Below are 26,750 nucleotides of genomic sequence, written 5' to 3'. Positions count from 1 at the left end.
AGAATTATTTATTTATTTATTTATTTTAAGTAGGCAGCTCCACACCCAATGTAGAGCCCAACATGGGGCTTGAACTCACCACCCTGAGATCGAGACATGAGCTAAGATCAAGAGTCAGAAGTTTAACTGACTGAGCTACCAGGCACCCCTAGAATTCTTTTTTTTTTTTTTTAGAGATTTTATTTATTTATTCATGAGAGACACACAGAGAGATGTAGAGACAGAGGCAGAGGGAGAAGCAGGCTCCCTGAGGGGAGCCCAATGCGGGACTCGATCCCAGGATCCCAGGATCACGACCTGAGCTAAAGACAGATACTCAACCACTGAGCCACCCAGTGCCCCTAGAATTCTTTATCGGTTTCTGACCCTCCCTAATTTTGCTTTCATTACCTTAAAATTCAGGAGGTAGCTTTCTGTCCACCCCATGTGTTCTTTTTATTTTACTACAGAAATCAAGGTACAGGTAGGTGTGAAGGTGTAAACAATACTAGCAACATTTTAGAAATTTCTGGATTTGCTGATTCTACTTCCCAAATCCAGCTTTATATCATCAGCTTCATTCCTCCAACTCCATTCATTTTGAGGAAAAGAAAAGAGCATAAAAATAAAAAATACAAGGGAAATATAAAGGAAAGGCATCAGAAACCAAGGCCAGAAGATAAGTTATCAAAAGCTATCAAATGCTTTATTTTTTTTCATCCCCAACCTCCCTTCTTTCCAGCACTACCACCCTCTTTGTGATACTGAAGATACGTAAAGAGAGTGGAATGCACGGAATGTTCTCAGAGCTCAGAATGAGAACACAGATCCGTGTGTGATCCTATATCTGTGTTCCACAAGGAAAGAAAGGCTCGAGAGGAGCCAGGCCCAGGCAGATTATGAGGTGGGGAAAGTTGGCCTGCAGGGCTTCCCCTCTTGTAATGGTGTAAGCATGTATTCTCCCCTAGTTTCACTGGTAAAAAAAAAAAAAATTTTTTTATATATACCAGGAGAGATATTCTTTATTAAAAGTATCATGCCCAGAAATTGGGGCTTTGGGTATTTAACACCTTCTAGATACAATATCCCAGTAGGAGGAAGGAAGGTTTCCAGGTTACTTTGATGGGAAAGGGGAAATGAATTTAGGTAAAAACTAGGAGATTTGGGGGCCTGTAGATAGTAAAAAGCAGAAAGTAGAAGGTAACTGAGTTGTGGAGACTATAGGAGGTGAATTGATGGAAATTGTGGAGTCTGCATTGTGAAGGTAAAGACAGAGAAAAACAAGACCATGGAGACTCCTCTCCTCTCTGGAGGAGTTCCAAGTGGAGGGCTGAGTTATATTTACCTGAAGCCAAAAAGTTGGGTCTTGGACTGGAAAGGGGGAACCATTGCCTGAAATGCACTTCCTGTGCTGGCTGAACAATGAGGCATCCTTTAGGAGTCAACCAAATTATCACCTGTCCTGAGAGCCTCCCTGACTCCACCTCCCTGTAGGCATTCTTACCTCCACTGTGCTTTTGAAATACTAGGTCTGTGGGTCAATTAATATTTATCACTCTTTGTGTCATTCTTCCTGTGATATGAGCTCAACAAAAGGCACTCATACTTTTAGATTTGAGTATCCAGTCTCTGATATCATGCCTATAAAGCAGAGGGGTGTCAACACATTCTCAGTAAGGGAGAAAGCGAGGGGAACAGAAAGATTCTAAAAGGGAATCTTTTGTGACATGATTTGATGAAAATTATGATACATGCCCTTGCCTTCATTTTCCTTTCCTTTCCTTCAAGGAGGTGACAGTGAGAAATTACCTAAGAGGAGGACCAACTAATTGAGTAACTCTTGGCTTTGATGGGGAAGATACCTGTAATGCAAGCTTGTTGGTATCCGTGGTACAAACAGCACCGAGAGTCTGGGTGTGGCTTCCCTGTGGACACCTTGCCCAAATGCCCAAGGCTTTCCCACCCTCTGCAAAAGCAGCAGGGCAGACCATTTCCCAGAGTTGACCAGCTCGCACAATTCCAAGAAGTGGCCCTGGAATGTGATCACTAAACTATAAGTCAGTAGTTGTCAACCAGAGGAGATTTTGCTCCCCCATCAAGAGATATTTGGAAATGTCCAGAGATATTTTTGTTGTCATAACTAGCACATTGGGAGGTGCTCCTGGCATCTAGCATGTCTCTAGAGGAAGCTACATCCAACATGCACGGGACAGCCCCCCACTGCAAAGAATTATCCAATCCCAGTGTTAATCCTGAGATTGAGAAATCCTGCTCTAAGTGGTGATGTCATGAGAGAGGTTACCAATTCTGAGAAACATGAGGCCTGAAACCTGGAGCTCAGAGAGCTCCACCCAGTGACTTGGGATGGGCACACCCTGAAGCATACTTCAGCATCCTCAGCAGGTCCCCGGTCAGGTGACACTACCACTTCAAATGCCCATAACCACCCACCACCCCATTCGCTATCACTTCGGGGGGCCTTGCCTTGCCCTCCACTGAGAAACCCTTGGCCATCAGTCTCAACATCTCTCAGCTTTTGTCCTCTTTTCCTCCCAGTTTCCTGGCATCAGCACATGCAGTGGCCTCTGCTGCAGAGGAGCAGACTCCTCTCCTCTCCTCCAGACTGAGGAGTCTCCATGGCTTAGAACCTTACCTTGAACTAAAACTCATCCTCCTTGGGCTCCACCAAGATCTTACTCTACCAGTCAAGCCCTCTCTTTGGGTCCACCCTCTCTCGAATCTTTGGCTTCTTCCCTCAGTCTATAAACATACATAACATTCTGCATTCTTTTTTTAAAAATTTTTTCTTTAATAAGAAAATTTTCTTAATCCAATGCCTCTCAAAGTTTTACCTTGTACCCCCTTGCCACCTAATTTATTTCATTTGTCTGAATTCTAACTGTAAAATCTTTTCAAAAATTTGAAGAAAGCTCAAGTCTATGATCTCCGCCCCCCTACCAACCAGCAACAAACTAACCACCAGTAATTAGTTTGGAGTTTCCTTCTAGAACTCTGTGCATTTATTCACTATAGAATATAGATTTATTTTGTGAAGGTTCATTCTGCCAAGAATTCTGTGCATATTGTTCCTCTCCCTCACAGATCAACTTGTTAGCACCATTTCTGTCCCTTTCTATCTTTTGTTGTTGTTGTTGTTGTTGTTGCTTTTCCTGCATTGCAGGAGCTGGAAACCTTGAAAGTGTCCTTCCCAGGCTCTCTTGCCAGTATATATCCAGCTTAGCTTCCATGAGTTCCAGGCTCTTCCTTGATGTCTGGAAGGTGGAAGAGAAGCAGAAGCCATCACTGCTTTAGAAACAGGGACAGGTTACTGGGCAAATGTAGTTTCTGGGTGTCCTCCTGGGAATGGCCCATTGGGGTGCTATAGGCAGCTAAGACCGTTGCCAGCATTTTTCTGTGATCCTGAACCACCCTGACTTCCCAAGTGTTGGTATAGCTTTCCCTGACTTCGGCTTCTTTGGTCCTTTCAGCAGTTGTGTGTGCCCCTAGTCCCTTAAATTGAATGTTTTCTGGTTTAAGTAAACAGAGTGACTTCTGTGTTCTTGACTGAACTCTGACTGCTGGAGTATTATGTCCAGAAATTGTTTTAGGAAACAGACCCACAGGATGGGGCTCTAGGATTAGGTATTTAATCTAGTTGCATGGGAAGGCCGTGGACAATGGATACTGCCAGTCTGTGGCCTGGGGTCGCAAGCATTTTTTCAAATTATCACCTGAACTTTCCCAAAATAAGTCTCCAATAAAACTTTACATCCTAATCAATCACCGAGTTCTAGACTTAACTTTCCTAGTATCTCTAAATTCATCACCTTCTCATTTTTATAGACCTCCAGTCTATGTCAGAACTGGGGCTTTTGCCACCATGCTCACCCTCACCCCTAAAACTGGTCTCCTTTTCTTCCAATCCAGTATCAGCTGCAGGATAACCTGAACTAAGTCAGTTCTATGCCATTCCACCAGTAGGTTTATGCATTTGGAAGAGTTCCTGTTCTTAACAAAGTTAAATCAGAAATGCTCTCGAAATGAAGAGCATATTAAAAGGTAGGCTTTGGGGGGCATGTGGTTGGCTCAGTGGGTTGAGCATTCATCCCACTCTTGATCTCAACTCAGGTCTTGATCTCAGACTTGTGAGTTCAAGTCCCACATTGGGCTCCATCCTGGGTCTGGAGCCTGCTTAAAAATAATAATAATTTAAAAATAACAACAATAAATAAAATAAAAATGTAGGCTTTGGGAGGCCAAATGTAGGCTGCTGCTGCAATACAACAATGTGATGGAGATGAAGACGGAAAGCTTGTGAGTGGACTGGTTGCTATGACTGCCCCACAGAGTAAAAGGAAAAAAAATTCAAGTTCAGGGCTTGGGCATGTCCACTGATGTCCTGGTCAGAAGACTGAAGAGCTTCTTTGCCCCAAAGGAGCCCCTGGTCTCCTGCAGCAGTCAGGACAGTAGGTGTGAAAATCAGGCCCAAAGTCTGGGCCTAGGGATTGCAGAATTACAATCCACATTGATTGCATAGCTTCTCTGGGTCTTGTTTACACTGAAGATAAGGAACTGTTCTGGAAAGAGTGGGAGCGCGGTTACAAAGAACCTGAATCTGCTTTCCCCTTGTGGAAAGCAGCCCCTGTGTCTGAAGAGAAACATCTTGTTGAAGACCTGCAGTGCCCTCATCTGAGATAATTTTCTTACAAGCAGATGCCATGGTATCCTTGACACCCACCCTTCCACCTCTAGGAACTCCAAGCCCGTTACTAGAGCCTTGGAAACTTTGGAAGGCAGGTAGAAATGCTTATTGTGAAGAGAGATGACATTCTGAAATATTTTGCGGACATGCCCATGGAAACCAGACGTAAATGTGTGGAGATGAATTCTGGCAGCGTCTGTGGCACAGCTTGTTCACCACTTTCATTCTCTTTCTGCTTCTTCACAACTAGACCACATTTCCCAGCTATCTGAGGGTGAGATGTGGCCATGCGACTGAATTTTGGCCAGTGACATATTGGCAGAAGCAATGACCATTGCTTCCAGGATTGCACCATAAAAACATGCCTCAGAAGATTCCTTTGTTTCCCTCCACCTGTTGGCTGGATGCAAATGCCCAGGGTGAGCTTAGAATCCATGGGTGAAAAATGACAGAATCTGTCAGTGTGAAGCCCTGAATGACTGCATGGAGCAGATCTACCCTCTTTTTCACAGCTCATTGTATTTTATATGAGGAAAAAATAAACTTGCATTATTAAGCCTCTGAGATCTTGGGTTTTACTTTGTAATAGAAATAAGCATTTCCTTAACTAATATATTCACTTAAGAATATATTTTGGAAATCTTTCCTAGCTAGTATATAGACTGACCTAGGTTTTTTTGTTTGTTTGTTTGTTTCTTTGTTTAGCTACTGCATAATTTTTCATAATATAGACATATTATCAGTTTTCAGTTTTTTACTATTAATGTTGGGGGGGTACCTGGGTGACTCAGTCAGTTAAGCATCTGACTCTTGATTTTGGCTCAGGTCACGATCTCAGGGCAGTGAAATCAAGCCCCACATTGGGCTCCCTGCTCGGCAGAGAGTCTGCTTGACATTCTGTCTCTCCCTCTCCCTTGCCCCCCTTTCTCTCTCTCTCTCAAATAAATAAATCATTACAAAAATAAGATGTTGGAATTAACACCTCTGTGCATGTCTCTTTGTATGCAGTGTTTCTTCATAGCATCTTCAAAGAAATGGAATCACTTAGAGAAACAGTAGGTTCATGTTAATTTTTTTGCTGATACTGCCATTTTGCCTTCCAAAGTGTCTGCATAATCTGTTCTATCACCAGCAGGACATAAAACAACTGTTTCTCTGGCTTCTTGATAACTTCAGTGTTTGGAATAATATTGTGAAAATATTAAGCTAATGTATTTTTCCTTTAAATTCCTTCCATAAAACATATTCCCTTGCAGACTTCCGCCTCTAAGGCTGATGCATGGGGCTTCGTGCCCTAGGAAAGGAAGGCAGGTATGCTGAAGGAAGTCATTAATCAATTCTGAACCTCATATCTGACTTTCCTGAATCAAACAAGTCTCTGAAGCCAGTTTGGCAAACTATTAATCTACTAATAAGAGCAAAGCCTAGAAAGCTATGTTATCAGTTAGCTTTGCTGCATGACCACCTACCCCACACTTAGTGCTTTTGAACAGCAAGATTTATTTGCTCTTGATTTGACAGGCTGGTGGCCTGTCTCTGCTCTGTGTTATGTCAACAAGGCTCACTCATGCATTTGGACCTTGGGCAACTAGGATAGCAGAGCCTCTCTCCATGTGTTCTCATCTTCCAGAAGGCTAGAGCAGGCTTTGCACACAGTAGAAGAGTTTACTTAGGAGCAAGAGAGGGCAAGCCCCAACGTCCAGGCACTTTTGCTTTGTTGCATTGGCCAAAGTTGCATGGCCCAGCTCTGATTTAAGAGGCAGAGATACAGACTCCATCTTTTGATAGGAGGACCTACAGTGCACATACAAAAATCACTGTGCCCACCTTGAATGCCCTCTCATAGGCCTTTACTCCTGATCTCCTTGTCTTCCTTCTTTCAATCCTTTCCTTCCAGGTCCTTGACCAGCCAACCTGGCTATTCAGTGCTATCATGAGCTCACGTAAATTCTCATCCTGGGCTACTTTTCTTTCTATGTAAAGTGGGTAAAGGGGCAATTACCAAAAGGTCAGCCCACTAGAAAGACTTTTCTCCGAAGACTCTCCTTTAAGGCTACCATTGAAAGTGACTGTGATACATCTGCTACCCAGTTTATCCATTTGATATTAGCTCAGAAAGCCAATCCATTCCATCCATAAACCAAGTTCAGGCTTTTCTTCTTCTTTCAGCATCTCTTCCTTTGCTCTATATGACCAAATATGTGAGTTCAGAGAGACATGCTGGTGCAACCATCATGTGGAAGAGGAGAGTCTTGACTAACTCCTCATGCATCTTTGTGGTACTGCTCACACTCAATCACTGATATAACATTTCCATCTTACTGTAGATGCTGGTGGGCCCCTCTGTCTCTGTGATCAGTGGGTTCAGGAGAACTCAGCTCATAATGAGCAGTTTCAGACACATGGCCACTTGATGCTTCATGGTAAGCATTCTGCCTTTACTGGGGCCCAGTAACACACCAGAAATTATTTCTAGAGAGACAAAAGAGCTATTCCTCTGGAGCTTGCCATAAACTCCACGTAGCATCTTTCCCGCCACTAACCCTTCCAACATCACAGAGTCGGCCATAGTGAATGGCCCAAGTAGCAAGACTGCTTGTAGTGCAGCCTGGACCTGCTGCAGAACCCTTTTCTGCTATGAGGTTCACTCAAAGTTACTGGTCTTTTAGATCAGTCAGTACATGACCTGGGGCCATGTGCCTAGGTATGGAATGTGAAGAGGTCTACCAGGATAGTACTTACTTTCTTCTTTGTGGTAAGAGATGCAAGATCCAGTCTTTTAATAAAGGATGTCCTGGTACACCCCAACCCTTGGACACTCAAAATCTTTACCAAAGTGTCAAGTCTATAAATCTTCTTAGAGATTATCTCCAGCCCCATGGTGCACATGTGTCTTACCAAGGCATCCTGCTGCTAGCACTTCTTGTTTATCCTGTCTAAATCTGCTTAAGATGTAATCAATGTTATAGATTAGCTTTATGCTCTACAGGAGGTCTATGTAACCCAGATCTCTTCTAATTATGTTATGACAGCCAGTGGGTGCATTAAATTAGTCCTAGGAAAATGCTGTTGATGTGTATTGCCTATGCATTATATAAATATGTGTTATAAATCCATGTAATTACAAACTGTTTCAGATCCTCTTTTCTGATTGGGATAAAAAGGCGGGCATTTGCCAAATCAATGGTTGAATAACATGTACCTGAAACCATACTAATCTTCTCTAGATGAGATACCATGCTTGGCATGGCAGCTGCACTTGGGGTTACTATTTGGTTAAGCTTGCCACAGTCTACAGTAATTCTTCAGGATCCAGGCTCTGCAGGAGCCAGTCTGATAGATTAACTAGAGATATGATAGGAACCACCATGGCTATTAAGATCCTTAAGGTGGCACTAATCTCTGCCATTCTCCCCAGAATGCTATATTGGAGAGCAATATAACATTTTTTCACTTTCTTGACCAGGGAGTTAAGATCTATTTCAGAGACTTCCATATGACCTTCCGCACTATGGTAACCTACTCCACAAGCCAAGAATGCAATATGGGGCTTACCCCAACTACCGAGTATGTCTATCCTACCTATAGCTCAAGCACCCTGCATTTTCTTTGTAGATCTCATCACACTTGATCTTATTAAACTTAATTTTTTGTCAATCTGATGGAATAAAAATGGTCTCTCTTTGTGTGCATTTCCTGATTGTAAGTTTGATTATATTTTTACATTTTATATTGTAAATAAATGTACAATATCCATACATCCTTTTCTGTGAATTGCATATATGCATTCTTTGCCCCTTCTTCATTGGGTGATATTCCTTTTCATATTAATTAGTAGTCATAATCTTAATTACACTAAACAAGGAATGTAATTATTTAAATGATTATAATTGATACAGTAACATATTTATATTACCTAATATATTGATTGTGTGAGTCATATGTCAAAGATGACCTTCCTTCTGATAAATTGATATATCCTTATATATCCATCAAAAGACAGCAGCAGCCTAACACTATGACACAATGCCTCCCATCATTCACCTCACTTCAGCTCATAAAGTAGACATTGTATCATCTCCCATTATCACAAGAACGGTGAGTACAGTACAGTATTTTTAGAGAGATAGAGGAGGGACCACATTCCTATAACTTTGATTACAGTATATTGTTATGATTGTTCCGCTTTATTATTAGTGATTGTTGTTAATCTCTTGCTGTACCTAATTTATAAATCAAACTTTACCACAGAAAAAGACAGTATAGATAGGGTTCAGTATTACCCACAGCTTCTGGCATCTCAGACTGGGAGTCTTGGAATGTATCCCTGCACATAGGAGGGATCACTGTAATGCAATGAATAATGTAATAGAATGTATAAGTAATCTATATATATTGCTAATGAATAATGAATGTATAGTTTATTTAATGTGGATTATGTGTAATATGATCATATTAATTGTATTAACACATACTAATCAATACATATTTTCATTTAATTTAACTAATAATAACATTAATATATGTTATTTTAAATAGAATTATTTTGATATAGTATTAATGTATTAATATTAAAAATATTTATTGTTTTCCAATATATGTTGCTAAATTTCTTTCACAAGAGTCAATGTTCATTGCTTTTATTTACCTAGCTTCTCAATATTTTTAAAAAATTTTATTTATGTATTTGAGAGAGAGAGAGAGACTGAGCACGAGTCAGAGGGGAGAAGCAGAGAGAGAGGGAGAAGCAGACTCCTCACTGAGCAGGGAGCCCGATGTGGGGCTAAATCCCAGGACCCTGAGATCATGACCTGAGTTGCAGGCAGGTGCTTAACCAACTGAACCACCCAGGTGCCCCCTTTAACTTCTCAATATTTTAATAAACCCCTTATGATCTGGCTTCTAACTGTAAAACACAATTGAAATTTATCTTGCTAAAATCTTAAATGACCTTCAAAGATTAAATCCAAAGATTTGTTTTTGATCATGCAGCATTTTACTCTTCCTGAAACTCCCTAATTTCCAGCCTTCAAGCTCATGCTTTCCTGCTTTTCTTCCTGCCTCTCTGCCAATTATTCATCACTCTGTATTCTCAGGCTCTGCATATTTTGGCCTCCCCTTTAAACATTTACTTTCTTCTGTCTTTGTTTCTGTCTTGTATTGTTGTACCTCATGCTCTTTTAGATGATTTCATCTAACCTCAAGTTTCAATACCACTTACACTTCTTGCAAACCAAATCTATTTTTGCATGCAAGACATATCCATCAGCGATAGTTTTTTTTTTTTTTAAATCTGGCTCTTTCTGGACATCTCCACTTTAACACCATATGAGCATATCCAGTTCAATATGTACAAAATGGAAATCTCACCCCTTCACAGCCAACCTTCTCGAATTGCCTTTCACTGGCTACACTTCTCACCTCCTGTTACCTGCTATTCATTCTTCAACCCCCTGCCATCTGGCATCTGCCCCCACCACTCCTAAATATATACTTTTGGTTGAGTTTCTAATGATCTTCTTGTTATTAAATATAGACTTGGAGTAATTTTCTTGTTGGTTTCTTAGGTTAATTTCTTCCTTCATGAAGAACTGTTTCCTTGCCACTTTGATGCCACACTGTCCTACTTTGGTTTGTAAATGTCTGACTGCCCTTTCTTGGAATCACTTGTCAGCTTGTCCTCCTTGACATAACCTTATACATTGAAATGCCTTGAAGTGTATTCCTCAGCTTTTTCTTCACATTTCATTTCTCCCTCTGCAACATACTCCTTTTCCTTGACTCATGCTAGCTATTTCTTAAGTTATATTTCCAGCCCAGACCACTCTTCTAAGTTCCAGAATTGAATACCTAATGGACATTTCTACATGGACATTTCACAGGTATCTCAGAATCAACAAACATTTAACTGAACTTCTGATCTTCCCCATCCTGTACCAGCACACCTGTTTGGTACTCACGCAACGCTCACCACACTAGGTCATCTGCTCTAAGTTTCACTCCAGAGCCCTGCTAGTCATTCTGGACTCTGCTCTCCTGGGTAGTCTCAGCTTGTTACATTCTTGACTTCTTCTAATCCATTTTTCACTCTTAAGCTGCAGAATTTTATATAAATGAAAATCCTCTTATGTTCTCTCCTAAAAACACTTCAATGGTTTCCTATTGTATTTAGATTGGACCTTGCCATCAATGTAATTTAAAATGCTATGCATGGGAGCATCTGGGTGGCTCAGTGGTTGAGCATCTGCCTTTGGCTCAGGTCCTGATCCCGGGGTCCTGGGATCCAGTCCCACATCGGGCTCCCCACAGGGATCCTGCCTCTCCCTCTGCCTATATCTCTGTCTCTCATGAATAAATACATAAAATTTAAATAAAATGAAATAAAATGCTATGCATGACCCCCCTTGCACCTGCCCATGGCTCCAGCTCTTCAAATGGTCCCTTTCCTTTGCACACTGAGCTCCCTTCAGTTTCTTCATCCCACCAAATTCCCTTCTGCTTTGCAGCTTTTCCTAGGCCTGAAATGCTTCACTCTGTCACTCTTTGCTTAGAAAAACCTCTACTCCTTATTTAGAGCTCACTTCAGATGTCTCTTTCTCAAGGAAACCACCACAACTCCTTCAACCAAGTTAGGTCTCACTCACACACAGTCTCCTGGCTCTGCTGAGCTTTTCGTTTATCACATTACTCACAAGTGTTATAGTTTTCACAACTATAATTAATTATGCAGTAACATTTGCTTAATATTAATAATCCACACTAGACTGTAAACTTCACAAGGCCAGAGACTGTGTCCAATTCACGCATGCTTGGCACAGTGGCTGGCACATTGGAAATCTTCAATAAATCACTTATTAAATGAATGAATTATAATGTCCCCTGAAACTTCTTTTCCTGTTTTCTGTTTACATTGTGAAGACATCACCATCCACCAAGACTAGAAATCTCTGAGTGGCTCCTTGTATTTCTCTTCCACTCTCCATACCCTGTAGGGAATCAGCTGTCAAATCCTAGCCATTCTGCTTCAGAAATACCTCCCAGATGTGGTCTTTCTTTTCTGTCCCAGGACCACATATTGGTGGAGGCCAGCCTCATCCATCTGAGCAGCTGTAAGCCTCCCCCACAGGCTTCTTGGGGCCTGATCCCTCTCTGCCTTTCATCCTCCGGAGCACTGTTGTGAAAATATCAGTGGAATAGGGTAGCTTCCAGGTAGAGATGTTGGCTACATATGCTCTGTGCAGATCATTGTATTTAACAACTTAGAAAGGCAGGGAATGCTCCAGTATAGCTCCCTCACATCAACATCTGCCACTGCCCTATAAAACTCCTGTTCTAACCACCCTGATTTCTTGCCATTTCCCAAAATACACCTTGCCTTTTTTGTGGCTCCATGTCTTTGTGCAGACCGCTCTCTTTGCTTGGAATACTTTCCCCGAAACTATCTGCCTATCAAAGTGCCTGCTAATCCATCAAAACTCATCTGAAATGTAATTCCATCTTTGAATTATTTCCTTCTTCCCTTAGGAAGGGATAAATATTTCCTTTCTCAGTCCTCATTGCTTTCTTTCTTTCTTTCTTTCTTTCTTTCTTTCTTTCTTTCTCTTTCTTTCCTTTTTAAGATTTTATTTATTTATTTTAGAGAGAACAAGCGGGGAGGGGTAGAGAGAGGGAGAAGGACCTGAAGCAGACACTAACTGAACACCACTTTTTCTCCACAAAACTATAAGCTTCCTGATGGCAGTGCCTCAGACATAGACCTGGAATGTTGGTGAAGGGGAGAAATGAGCAGTTTCCGGGAGAAACTGCCAGCAAGGGGCAGAGTGCCAAAGCTGGGCTAAGGCCTTGGCTGGCCGAAAGTTGTTGTAAACCCCCAGGGTCATTCTCAAAACTTTCCTCTTTTGCTCTCCACTAGATAGGGTGGACATTTAAAATACTTGATTTCCAGTTTCTCTTGCAGCTAGAGATCAGTGACAGGACTGTCAGTGAGTCCTTAGGTGACGATTTGGTGGGGAGTATCTGGGCAAGATCTTGCTTTCTGAGTGGAAGAGACGTAGCTCATAACAACCTTTCACCTTCCTTCCTGCCTTGGGCAACTGGCAGAGCCTCCACATTGCTCCCTGGCCTATGTAATAAAAACGATTGTGGTGAGAAGGGCCAAGTGAAAGCCCTTTGGGTTCTTCCTCTTTGCTAAAATCATAAACAGAAAGCACTAGCCCATCTCGGAGAAGCTGTAGGAATTGGTGCCTTCCTCAAAGTTTTGGAAGATGAAGAGGTGTTATTTCTATTAAATGCCATTTGGTTCAGCTATGGAGCCTTTCAGAAGAAAGATAGGCCTTGAAAGATGACAGTGGGGATCCCTGGGTGGCACAGCGGTTTGGCGCCTGCCTTTGGCCCAGGGCGCGATCCTGGAGACCCGGGATCGAATCCCACATCAGGCTCCCAGTGCATGGAGCCTGCTTCTCCCTCTGCCTGTGTCTCCGCCTCTCTCTCTCTCTCTCTCTCTCTGTGACTATCATAAATAAATTAAAAAAATAATAAAAAAAAAGAGAAAGATGACAGTGTATTATCCAAAGGCTAATTAGTATCTCTAATTAGAATTGCTCTTCTAGTTATGATCTTTCACAGTAGCAAGTCAACACAGGCCTGGGTACCTGGTATGCTGCTGTTAATCTGGAAAATGTTTTTTTGTTTCTTTGTTTGTTTTATCTCTGACTCAATAAGCAGAGAAAACTTCCAGGGGCAGCAGGATTCTTTAATTATGTAACCTCACTTCCTCCCTGGCCTTCGAAGGAGTCCTCTGGGAGCTTGATATTCCTACTGTCTATACAACATCCTTCTTGTCCACTATTTTGAGGACATCTATATGGATAGGATCTGATGACCTAGAATTAGGAAGTTCTTCAGAGGCCCACCTAAGATAAATATCTGCTAAAGTGGGGGAGATAAATCCCATAAAAATATGGAACCCCTTACCAGTAAAAAAAAAAAAAAAAAAAGTCACAAGTCTTGATAAGACATCGTAGATTTTAGAGGCTACCGCCTTAGTCCATTCAGGTTGCTATAACAAAATGCCAGGGCCTGAGAGGCTTATAAGCCACAAAAAACTATTTCTTATGATTATGGATACTATGAAGTCTAAGATCAAGGCATCAATAACATGGTTGTATTCTGGTGAGAGACCTCCTCCTGGTTCTTAGCCTGCATTTTCTCATTGTGTCTCCGCATTATGGAGCATGGGAGCTCTCTGGGATCTCTTTAATAAGGGCACTAAATCTCATTCATGAGGGCTCTGCATCTCATGAGGCCCCACCTTTCAAAGACCTTACCTCCTAATACCATCATTGTTGAGGATTTCAACATATGACTTTGAGGGGGACACAAACATTCAGACCATGACAGCTACCTATATCACATTTAGGTGTCTTTCTGCAGCCCATATACTGTATAAATGTAAAAGTTGCTATCTTTGAGTGTGACCCAGAACAAGAGAACTCAATATGGAGACTGAAGTCAACCATGATTGGGTAATAAGTTTTAGAGCAAAATTATGGTATATTACATTAGTTACAATTTCTGTTTTGAGAAAACAGCTCTTGGCTTGCTACTGAACCCTGGTAGATACTGAATGCCTGACCACGGGTCATGTGACACAATTACCCATGACCAAACGATTATTCCCAATGCACTTCTCCATATGTTTGAGGTGCCCAAAAACACCCCATTATCAAGTGCAAGTATCAGATATTTAACCCAAACCAAGCAGGTCCTGTAGACACAAATGAATTGCATGCATTGGTAGCTTATGATTCCAGCAGACCTACTCCTGTCCCCTGCCACTTCAATCTCCAAACACAGAGGGCCTCATGGGCAGTTTGTTATATTCAGTTGACTGATGGGAAATTTTTGAACCTGGATTACAGAGGAGTCTGCATAGTCTGCTAGCACCAGCTGAAAGACAGCTGATGTAATGTCACAACCTCACTGCAGGATTTTGGTATGGACTTAGAACTAACAATATAGGTTTTATTTCCATAGAATGTTTGTGTCCCTGCAAAATTCATTTATTGAAACCTAATCCCCACTATGACGGCATTTAGGGGTGGGTCTTTGGGAGGTGATTAGGTAATGAGGGTGGAACCCTCATGAATGGCATTCCTGCCCTTCTAGAAGAGAATCCAGAGAGCTTCTTCACCCCTTCCACCATGGGAAGTTACAATGAAAAGATGGCCATCTTGAACCAGGATGCAGGTTTCACCAGACACCAAATTTGTCTGATTCCTTGACCTTAGATTTCCCAGCCCCCAGAACTGTGAGAAATAAATGTATTTGGTTAAGCCACTCAATATATGGTATGTTGTTACAGCAGCCCAAATGAACTGACACATTGGTCTTCCTAAAGCCAGAGTAAAGGCGATCCTCATCATTAGTGGATTCCATACTGGTGCATTTGCCAACTTGCTAAGATTTATTTGTAACCATGACATTAATACTGACAGTACTTTTATAGACATTTGGGGAAATGCACAAAGTGGTGAAACATTTGAGTTGCCCTGTGCACATGTTTCCAGCTGAAACTGAACAAGTCAACACTATTTTCTTGTTTCAGCTCTCATACTGAACAAATGTCCTTTCTGTGATCTAAGTAGAGCCACCACGTTTTTCACATTCTGTGCCTTCTGTTGTGATTTCACTGTTTGAAATGGCTTCCTCTGTAGGGCTGAAGTGCTGGTAATTGTTCCTAAGCCTAAGAAGGCCATGATGTGCCTCAGGGAGAAAATATGTGTGTTAAATAAGCTTTGTTCAGGCATGAGTTACAGCGCTGTGTCTGTGTGTTCAATGTTATGGAATGAACACTATGGCACATCCAAAAGAAAGGACAAGGAAATTCTCTGATGTCTATGTCAGGCCACTCCAGAAAGTGCTAAGGTAGCATCTATAGCACATGATGAAGCTATGGAAAAGGGGCTACCTTTGTGGATTCGAAGATATCAACTGATTTTTAAAAACAAACAAACAAACAAACAAACAACATAGTAGAAACCATTGTTGTGAGGCTGAAAGCCAAAGAAATCCACAGTCACATTGCCCAGAGTCAGGAAAATGTTACTCTTCTGGGCTAATTAATGCTGGCTCACATATTTCAAAAAGCAATACAGCATGAAAAATGTTAAACTTGCAGGAGGGGCAGGTTCTGCAGATCAAGAGGCTGTGGGAGAATATTTTGAATACCTGCTAAGTGTTATACAGGGAAAGGATTAGAGGCAGAAGAACAGGTTTCTAATGCTGAAGAAACTGGCTTGTTTTACAAGGATATTGCGAATGAACCTATAGAACAAGTGGAGTTTTGGTTGATGAAAATGCTATGAACAAAAGCTCTCAGGAACCTAACCCTGTATTTCCCCCCTTGCAGCCCAGTATTGGCTAATTCAGCATTAGTGGTGACTTTATCAGAATTACTCTAAATACTGTGTGCTCCCAAATAGTTGACTGTATATGGATTGGAGAATCAAGAGGTGGGAGTAAGAGTAGCACCTCTGCTTGAATATTCAAGGACTCCCTCCAACATTTTTGTTACAATCTTCATAATCCTAGGCTCTGATGGTTTAGGAGTCAAAGACCCAAGGGATAAATTTTTCTGCCAGATACAATGATACTCTCTCAAATATTTTTAAGAGACTTTATCAGTCACTGCTATGTGTTTGTACTGTGGTGTGTTTGTGTGTGTGCAGGTGTGTGATGGACGGGGTCAAGAACACACAACCATTTGTTTCTCACCTCCCCTGAACTAGTTTCCATGCCCATTACTTGACTGTACTGAAAGTGCTTGTCAACTTCACCAGTGCCCTCTGCATTGCCAAATCCAACGAATGGGTCTCTGGCCTCAAATATCTCGAATTCTCAGTTGCTTTTGACTTAGTTGACCACTAACCACTTTTACAAACTCTTCTCTCCAGCTCTCTGATACCCTATCTTCGTTCTACTTTTTCTCCTATGTTATTAGCCTCTCTTTTTAAGTGTCCTCTGCTAAGTTCTCTTTCTCTGCTCAATTATTAACCTTTGACACCTGATCATCCTCAAAACTTGGTCCTGGGTCTTCTTCTCTTCACTATCTTCTATATTCAAATATTCTCATCCCCTCTGATATCTTCACATACAATTTATATGCCACAGCTCCCATTAATAGCTTCAGCTCAAATCTCTCCTCCTAACTCCATGGTCACATATTCAACTGCACACCTAACATCTCTACTTGCCTACCTCATGGATATCTTTTAAGGTCCATATGAATTCCTGATCATCACGCCAAAGTGCTGGTTTCATCTCCAATTCCATTGCTGGTTCTCTCCTTATATTAACAAATAATAACACATTCATTCTGGAACCAGAATTAGAAACCTAGAAATTACTCTTGACTCTTCTATTTTGCTCATCTCTTGCCTCCAATTCAATCCTTCAGAAGATTCTACTTCTAAATATGCTTCAATGCCATTGACTTTTCTCCATATCTACTATTCTGCTTGTCCACTTTCAGCTCTGGGTTCCCCACATTGGCAGGGCTCCAGGATATATATATTCTACACTGTGAATTTATGATGTAGGTGCAGTTATGCACCTGAGAAAATCCATAGGTGAAGACTAAACAATAAGAAGTACATAAAAAGAGGCTAAGGAGGGTTTTCTTCCACCCTATGTCTTATCTCCAAATACCAATAATTGAAATTAATCTAATAAATCTAATATAATCCATTTAAATACACATGTCTTCTTTCAACATCTTTTATAACTTGTATGTGTGTGGCAGGGTGAGGGTAGGACATGGTCAACTGGAATTTTGACTTCCAAAAACAAAAACAAGAAAAAATCTCACAGGCTCAGAGAACATTGTTCTTATCATTCATGTTCTTCTTCTGAAAAACCAGCAGAGGGCGAACAAGATGGAAAAGAAAGCAACAGAAACCGACAAGGCTGACGAGATGATTTTCATGCACTTGTCCAAGTTCACACAGAACCTAAGTGGCAAAAATGAATCCTAACTTGAGGACTCAAAAAAGGAGCAAAGGCGGTTTGACTTAACAATGTATTCACAATGTCTGTAGATTTTAAAAGGAAGAAAATCAAAAGAAATAAATTATACTTTATTTCATAGGCCCTAGATTCAAAATGAAGACACATAGAAGTATTATGGAAAGAAAAGATAAGAATTTCATAAATCTTGATGTTAGGTAACTGTGAGAGTGTTCTATTAAAAATTGAAAATATATAATGTATGGTTTCTGCCCAATTTTGTTGCCTTATGGGTCTTCTGGGGGTACACACTATTTATATTATAATTTATATTATAATTCAATGTGTCAAAGATTAGTTACAGTGGTCTACCCTTATCCATGAAGGATATGTTCCAAGATCCCCAGTCAGATGCCAGAAACCATGGATAGTATAAAACCATATATATATTTTAAACTTGATCATACCTATGTACCTATGATCAAGTATAATTCATAAATTAGGCAAAGTAAGAGATTAACATCAACTAAATAAAACAGAATAATTATTACAATATACTGTAAGAAAAGTTATATGACTGATCTCTCTCCGGAAATATCTTGTTGTATGATACTCACTCTTCTTGTTGTGATGATATGAGATGATAAAGTGCCTGTGTGATGAGGTGAAGATGATAAAATGCCTGCGAGGGCTTGGGGACACAGCGTTAGGCCACTATTAACCTTCTGATATAATACATCTGACAATACATTGGAAGGAGGATCATCTGCTTCTGGGCTGAGGTTGACCTCAGGTAACTGAAATGGCAGAAAGTAAAGTTATGGATAAAGGGAGACTAATGCATATTCACCTATTAGATAAAAAATTTTGTTTTTAATTATAAAACCTAGTTTGGGCAAAAGTCTGGGGAAATTAACTGTCATGTACCATGTTGGCTAGAGTGTATAATGGTACAACTTTTGGAGAACAATTAGGCAAATCATATCCCTATGTGAACATCCCACATGAGTATTCTTATATACATATTTTTGCTAGTGTATCTTATAAGAGACGAGTATACATAAGAATGCTCATCACAGCATTCTTTGTACTAGTTAAACTTTAAAAATAACTTGAAACCATACCAAGGACATGATTGAGTAGGTTATGGACACAGTGCACTTGCTATGCACTAGTACTGTTCTTCATGCTTTACCTGTTTCAATTCATTTAATCCTTTTAAGAAAGCACTTTATTACAACACGTTTTATGATGAAGAAATGAAGACACAAAGAAGTGAAGTAATTTGGCCATATTCACACAGAACCTATGTGGCAAAAATAAATTGTAAACCCAATAGGTCTATGCTCTTAATCCCTGTACTCGACTGCTTCTCTTAAACTGTGCTGCTTTAAGAATGACAGTTTGTATTAAAAACCTAAACTGGAGCTCCCCCTAGGGAGCTATAAAGTCACTTAGAATGATCTTGAAGATCAAAACTAGGCAGAAGCTAGTTTTTTGTGGAACTGCAATTGATTGCCTAAAAATTCTTAGGTAGTGACTCTTCAGATCTAGATTGGGGTCAGCAATACAGAGTCACTTATTGGCCTAACAACCCCCTGAATCAACAATTTTATGTCAACTGCTGATTCCATACTAGATAGTTGGGGAGGTGTGTCCACATGTAAGTGTCAAATAATGCAAATAATATAATCCCAATCTGATTGGTTTAACTATGCAAGCCATGGAGCTTGATTCCTAAGTGTTATTGGAATTCCTTAATTAATGTAAATAAGTGATGAATATTCTACATTCATGAGCAGTCTTTTCTTTTTTCCTTTTCCGTCCATTAACTCGGCCATTGTGATGGTGGTGAGACTTGCCATTTTGAAAAGCTTTATTTGCTACAGCAGAAAAGATGTCTGCTTTGGAAAGTTGACCAGTAATGCGTGGCCCATGAAAGGGGTCATTTTTCAGAGCGGTAGCTCTGCAGGTGAAAGTCTGATCTGCCTTTTGGGGGGGTAGCCTTCTCAATAGCACTCCTGTGTACTTATGTCTTATGTTTTGAGGTAAAATTGCTCTTTCACATTTTATAAATTCATCCCTTACTTTTCAGCCTTATCCTTGTATTATCCCAACACGCTCCTCCAATCTGGTTTTGTTTTGTCTTAGCTTCTCCCCAAGCCTAATCTAACGACTCCTGGAGTATGGGAAAGAGAGCCAACACTAATAGACATCTACTGAGTAACAGGCACTGTGTGAGGTGTTTTTCATACATTTGTCACTTCATTCTCCCAACAATACTTCAAGATAGATCCTATGACCCTCATTTTCCCAGTGAAAGAACAAGTTCCAAGAAGCTCAAGGCTAGCCTCAGGTCATGCCACATGCAAGTGACATAGCTGCGGTTTGACCCTGTATCCACTGGCCTCCATTCCGATAAGCCACGCTTCCTCACAAAATGTATTTCTATTTCTCATGTTTATATCATTAGCTCTCTGGATCTTTCCAGAGTGAATTCTTAGAATTTACAGAGCAATGAAGTCCAGCAGACAAATGTTAATCTAACCCCATGCTTTTTTCTAAGATCGTGTTTAGGGTCAAAATAGAAAGCTGAAAAGTTTTCCAAAGTTGAAGACTTTCCTAATACAAGGACTACGGCTTTATTCTCTTTTAGTAAGGGAATATTTATGTTACAAGATGGATTCTAAAACAAGAACATTAAAGAAAGAATGGAAGTGGCAATTGTGGCTCAAGGCAGAGGGAGGGGGTGCTGAAATCTCAGTTCCTTGCCTGGTACTTTTTTTTTAATAATAAATTTAATTTTTTTGGTGTTCAATTTGCCAACATACAGAATAACACCCAGTGCTCATCCCGTCAAGTGCCCCCCTCAGTGCCCGTCACCCATTCACCCCCACCCCCGCCCTCCTCCCCTTCCACCACCCCTAGTTCGTGTCCCAGAGTTAGGAGTCTTTATGTTCTGTCTCCCTTTCTGATATTTCCTACCCACTTCTCCCTTCCCTTCTATTCCCTTTCACTATTATTTATATTCCCCAAATGAATGAGAACATATAATTTTTGTCCTTCTCCGATTGACTTACTTCACTCAGCATAATACCCTCCAGTTCCATCCACGTTGAAGCAAATGGTGGATATTTGTCGTTTCTAATGGCTGAGGAATATTCCATTGGATACATAGACCACATCGTCTTTATCCATTCATCTTTCGATGGACACCGAGGCTCCTTCCACAGTTTGCCTGGTACTTAACATTCCAGAAACTCTTGTTTTGATCAATCTTCCCCTCCCTTGGAACGTGAATGGTTTTTAACCTGCAGGTGGAACTCTGTTGATCTCAGGAAGGGAAGACCCACCAACACATCCTTAAGCAGGATGTGATAATCTAAACAGAAGAAAATCAGGGCTCTGATGCTGACAATACTGCAACACTCACGCAGCCATATTTGCCTAAGTTCAGCACTTAAGACTGGGAAAGGAGCACTATGTATCCCAAATGTAATAGAAGTGTAGAGATGTGTTTTTTGGAAAGAAATTAATAGTTCTTTAAAATACAAGGCTCTCAGGGTAATCTAACTTTTCAAGTCCTTTTTATTTTTTTAAGACTTTTATTATTTATTTGACAGAGAGAGAGGATAATCAAGGGTAGAGGGGAGGCAGTGGGCAGAGGGAGAACCAGGCTCCCCTATGAGCAGACAGCCAAATGTCGAGCTCCACGCCAGGACCCTGGGATCATTACCTGAGCTGAAGACAGACACTTAACTGACTGAGCCACCCAGGCATCCCTAACTTTTCAAGTTCTAAACAAAATCCTTATGACCAATCATCCCAGTCAGGAGATTGCTGCTTGCAGCTTTAACATTAATGATGGGCTGAAGGATTCCCTAAGTCTCTGCTGGAATATGAGCTTAACAAAATACTCACAGTAATGGTGGCTAAAGAGACTGGATTTTTTTCCGTTCCAAGATCACATTATTTTCTTTGTCTTTTCCTTAAAAATAACTTCGATTGCCTTTGTTGTTGTTAATAGAGGTGATGCATGTCCACTGAGAAGAGTGAAAAATATCAAATAGGATAAAGACAAATACAAAAATTACATGAAGTACTGCTGCCTACAGATGAGCACTCAACATTTTGGTGTCATCTTTCTAGGTCAATGTGTCTGTAAATGCACTTGTAGGCTTTTGACTTACTTTTTAAAATTGGGATTATGCTGAGCATACTATTTTATTAGTAGCCTTTTTCACTTAATTTGCTGTGAACATCTTCTTATGCTAAGTACTCTCCTCTAACATTAAAATAATCAATGAAAAAATGGCAAAATGAAACTAAATGTTTCATTTTTATGATGTGAATGAACATCATCCATATGGGACCAAACCTCATCTGAGCACCATAATCTTGACTATATGAATCAAGTTAACTGAGCTATGTCTCTTTTATCAGCCTCAGGTACAAGATGAAATAGAATAACTCTTAATAGTCTAATTACATTTCTCTGAACCCCATCTCACCAGTTGAAGAATTTTTCTGCTCAAGAGTCTTTTCTCGGGGGGGAGGAGCAAGATGGCGGAAGAGTAGGGTCTCCAAATCACCTGTCTCCACCAAACTACCTAGAAAACCTTCAAATTATCCTGAAAATCTATGAATTCGGCCTGAGATTTAAAGAGAGACCAGCTGGAATGCAACAGTGAGAAGAGTTCGCGCTTCTATCAAGGTAGGAAGACGGGGAAAAAGAAATAAAGAAACAAAGGCCTCCAAGGGGGAGGGGCCCGCGAGGAGCCGGGCTGAGGCCGGGGCGAGTGTCCCCAGGACAGGAGAGCCCCGTCCCGGAGGAGCAGGAGCTGCACCGACCTTCCCGGGCGGACGCGGAGGGGGTTGCGCGGCCCGGGAGCGCGAATCCACCAGCGCAGGCTCCAGAGCACAGGGCGCCGGGACACAGCCCAGGATCCGGCCTCCCCCAGGACAGGCAGAGGCCGGGAGGGCCCAGGACAGCGAGGACGCTCCTGCCCGAGCTGAGCAGATCAGCGGCCCCGCCCCGGAGCCTCCAGACCCTGCAGACGGAGAGCTCTGGGGCTACTGCAGGAGCTGACTCCAGGGCTCCAGAGCTGGCCGCCGTCACTGTGGTTGTTCCTCCTGGGGCCTCGCGGGGTAAACAACCCCCACTGAGCCCTGCACCAGGCAGGGGCACAGCAGCTCCCCCAACTGCTAACACCTGAAAATCAGCACAACAGGCCCCTCCCCCAGAAGACCAGCTAGACTGACAACTTCCAGGAGAAGCCAAGGGACTTAAAGTACACAGAATCAGAAGATACTCCCTGGTGGTTCTTTTTTTTTTTGTATTGTTTTTGTTTTTGTTTTGTTTTGCTTTTTGATTTGTTTCCTTCCCCCACCCCCTTTTTTTCTCCTTTCTTTTTCTTTCTCTTTTTCTTCTTTTTTTTTCGTTTTCTTTTCTTCCCCTTTTTTTTCTCTTTCTCTTTTCTTTCCTTCTTTCTCTCCTCTCTTTTTCTCTTTTTCCCAATACAACTTGCTTTTGGCCACTCTGCACTGAGCAAAATGACTAGAAGGAAAACCTCACCTCAAAAGAAAGAATCAGAAACAGTCCTCTCTCCCACAGAGTTACAAAATCTGGATTACAATTCAATGTCAGAAAGCCAATTCAGAAGCACTATTATACAGCTACTGGTGGCTCTAGAAAAAAGTATAAAGGACTCAAGAGACTTCATGACTGCAGAATTTAGAGCTAATCAGGGAGAAATTAAAAATCAATTGAATGAGATGCAATCCAAACTAGAAGTCCTAACGACGAGGGTTAACGAGGTGGAAGAACGAGTGAGTGACATAGAAGACAAGTTGATAGCAAAGAGGGAAACTGAGGAAAAAAGAGACAGACAATTAAAAGACCATGAGGATAGATTAAGGGAAATAAACGACAGCCTGAGGAAGAAAAACCTACGTTTAATTGGGGTTCCCGAGGGCGCCGAAAGGGACAGAGGGCCAGAATATGTATTTGAACAAATTCTAGCTGAAAACTTTCCTCATCTGGGAAGTGAAACAGGCATTCAGATCCAGGAAATAGAGAGATCCCCCCCTAAAATCAATAAAAACCGTTCAACACCTCGACATTTAATTGTGAAGCTTGCAAATTCCAAAGATAAGGAGAAGATCCTTAAAGCAGCAAGAGACAAGAAATCCCTGACTTTTATGGGGAGGAGTATTAGGGTAACAGCAGACCTCTCCACAGAGACCTGGCAGGCCAGAAAGGGCTGGCAGGATATATTCAGGGTCCTCAATGAGAAGAACATGCAACCAAGAATACTTTATCCAGCAAGGCTCTCATTCAAAATGGAAGGAGAGATAAAGAGCTTCCAAGACAGGCAGCAACTGAAAGAATATGTGACCTGCCAAACCAGCTCTGCAAGAAATTTTAAAGGGGACTCTTAAAATTCCCCTTTAAGAAGAAGTTCAGTGGAACAGTCCACAAAAACAAAGACTGAATAGATATCATGATGACACTAAACTCATATCTCTCAATAGTAACTCTGAACGTGAACGGGCTTAATGACCCCATCAAAAGGCGCAGGGTTTCAGACTGGATAAAAAAGCAGGACCCATCTATTTGCTGTCTACAAGAGACTCATTTTAGACAGAAGGACACCTACAGCCTGAAAATAAAAGGTTGGAGAACCATTTACCATTCGAATGGTCCTCAAAAGAAAGCAGGGGTAGCCATCCTTATATCAGATAAACTAAAATTTACCCCAAAGACTGTAGTGAGAGATGAAGAGGGACACTATATCATACTTAAAGGATCTATTCAACAAGAGGACTTAACAATCCTCAATATATATGCTCCGAATGTGGGAGCTGCCAAATATATAAATCAATTATTAACCAAAGTGAAGAAATACTTAGATAATAATACACTTATACTTGGTGACTTCAATCTAGCTCTTTCTATACTCGATAGGTCTTCTAAGCACAACATCTCCAAAGAAACGAGAGCTTTAAATGATACACTGGACCAGATGGATTTCACAGATATCTACAGAACTTTACATCCAAACTCAACTGAATACACATTCTTCTCAAGCGCACATGGAACTTTCTCCAGAATAGACCACATATTGGGTCACAAATCGGGTCTGAACCGATACCAAAAGATTGGGATTGTCCCCTGCATATTCTCGGATCATAATGCCTTGAAATTAGAACTAAATCACAACAAGAAGTTTGGAAGGACCTCAAACATGTGGAGGTTAAGGACCATCCTGCTAAAAGATAAAAGGGTCAACCAGGAAATTAAGGAAGAATTAAAAAGATTCATGGAAACTAATGAGAATGAAGATACAACCATTCAAAATCTTTGGGATGCAGCAAAAGCAGTCCTAAGGGGGAAATACATCGCAATACAAGCATCCATTCAAAAACTGGAAAGAACTCAAATACAAAAGCTAACCTTACACATAAAGGAACTAGAGAAAAAACAGCAAATAGATCCTACACCCAAGAGAAGAAGGGAGTTAATAAAGATTCGAGCAGAACTCAACGAAATCGAGACCAGAAGAACTGTGGAACAGATCAACAGAACCAGGAGTTGGTTCTTTGAAAGAATTAATAAGATAGATAAACCATTAGCCAGCCTTATGAAAAAGAAGAGAGAGAGGACTCAATTTAATAAAATCATGAATGAGAAAGGAGAGATCACTACCAACACCAAGGAAATACAAACGATTTTAAAAACATATTATGAACAGCTATACGCCAATAAATTAGGCAATCTAGAAGAAATGGACGCATTCCTGGAAAGCCACAAACTACCAAAACTGGAACAGGAAGAAATAGAAAACCTGAACAGGCCAATAACCAGGGAGGAAATTGAAGCAGTCATCAAAAACCTCCCAAGACACAAGAGTCCAGGGCCAGATGGCTTCCCAGGGGAATTTTATCAAACGTTTAAAGAAGAAACCATACCTATTCTCCTAAAGCTGTTTGGAAAGATAGAAACAGATGGAGTACTTCCAAATTCGTTCTATGAAGCCAGCATCACCTTAATTCCAAAACCAGACAAAGACCCCACCAAAAAGGAGAATTACAGACCAATATCCCTGATGAACATGGATGCAAAAATTCTCAACAAGATACTCGCCAATAGGATCCAACAGTACATTAAGAAAATTATTCACCATGACAAAGTAGGATCTATCCCTGGGACACAAGGCTGGTTCAACACCCATAAAACAATCAATGTGATTCATCATATCAGCAAGAGAAAAACCAAGAACCATATGATCCTCTCATTGGATGCAGAGAAATCATTTGACAAAATACAGCATCCATTCCTGATCAAAACTCTTCAGAGTGTAGGGATAGAGGGAACATTCCTCGACATCTTAAAAGCCATCTATGAAAAGCCCACAGCAAATATCATTCTCAATGGGGAAGCACTAGGAGCCTTTCCCCTAAGATCAGGAACAAGACAGGGATGTCCACTCTCACCACTGCTCTTCAACATAGTACTGGAAGTCCTAGCCTCAGCAATCAGACAACAAAAAGACATTAAAGGCATTCAAATTGGCAAAGAAGAAGTCAAACTCTCCCTCTTCGCCGATGACATGATACTCTACATAGAAAACCCAAAAGTCTCCACCCCAAGATTGCTAGAACTCATACAGCAATTCGGTAGCGTGGCAGGATACAAAATCAATGCCCAGAAGTCAGTGGCATTTCTATACACTAACAATGAGACTGAAGAAAGAGAAATTAAGGAGTCCATCCCATTTACAATTGCACCCAAAAGCATAAGATACCTAGGAATAAACCTAACCAAAGATGTAAAGGATCTATACCCTCAAAACTATAGAACACTTCTGAAAGAAATTGAGGAAGACACAAAGAGATGGAAAAATATTCCATGCTCATGGATTGGCAGAATTAATATTGTGAAAATGTCAATGTTACCCAGGGCAATATACACGTTTAATGCAATCCCTATCAAAATACCAGGGACTTTCTTCAGAGAGTTAGAACAAATTATTTTAAGATTTGTGTGGAATCAGAAAAGACC

At 41.0% G+C, this 26,750-nt stretch overlaps 1 protein-coding gene across 5 annotated transcripts in view; it reads right to left on the bottom strand.

Annotated features, from left to right (window-relative positions):
* MPP7 (membrane palmitoylated protein 7) overlaps nucleotides 1-26,750 on the bottom strand; it is a 681,753-nt gene that overhangs the window by 407,586 nt on the left and 247,417 nt on the right. The gene's annotated exons all lie outside the window — the stretch shown is intronic.

This window comes from Canis lupus, chromosome 2, assembly GCF_011100685.1.
Source record: "Canis lupus familiaris isolate Mischka breed German Shepherd chromosome 2, alternate assembly UU_Cfam_GSD_1.0, whole genome shotgun sequence".
NCBI classification, from domain to species: Eukaryota; Metazoa; Chordata; class Mammalia; order Carnivora; family Canidae; genus Canis; species Canis lupus.
This window is presented reverse-complemented; position numbering and strand designations above follow the sequence as displayed.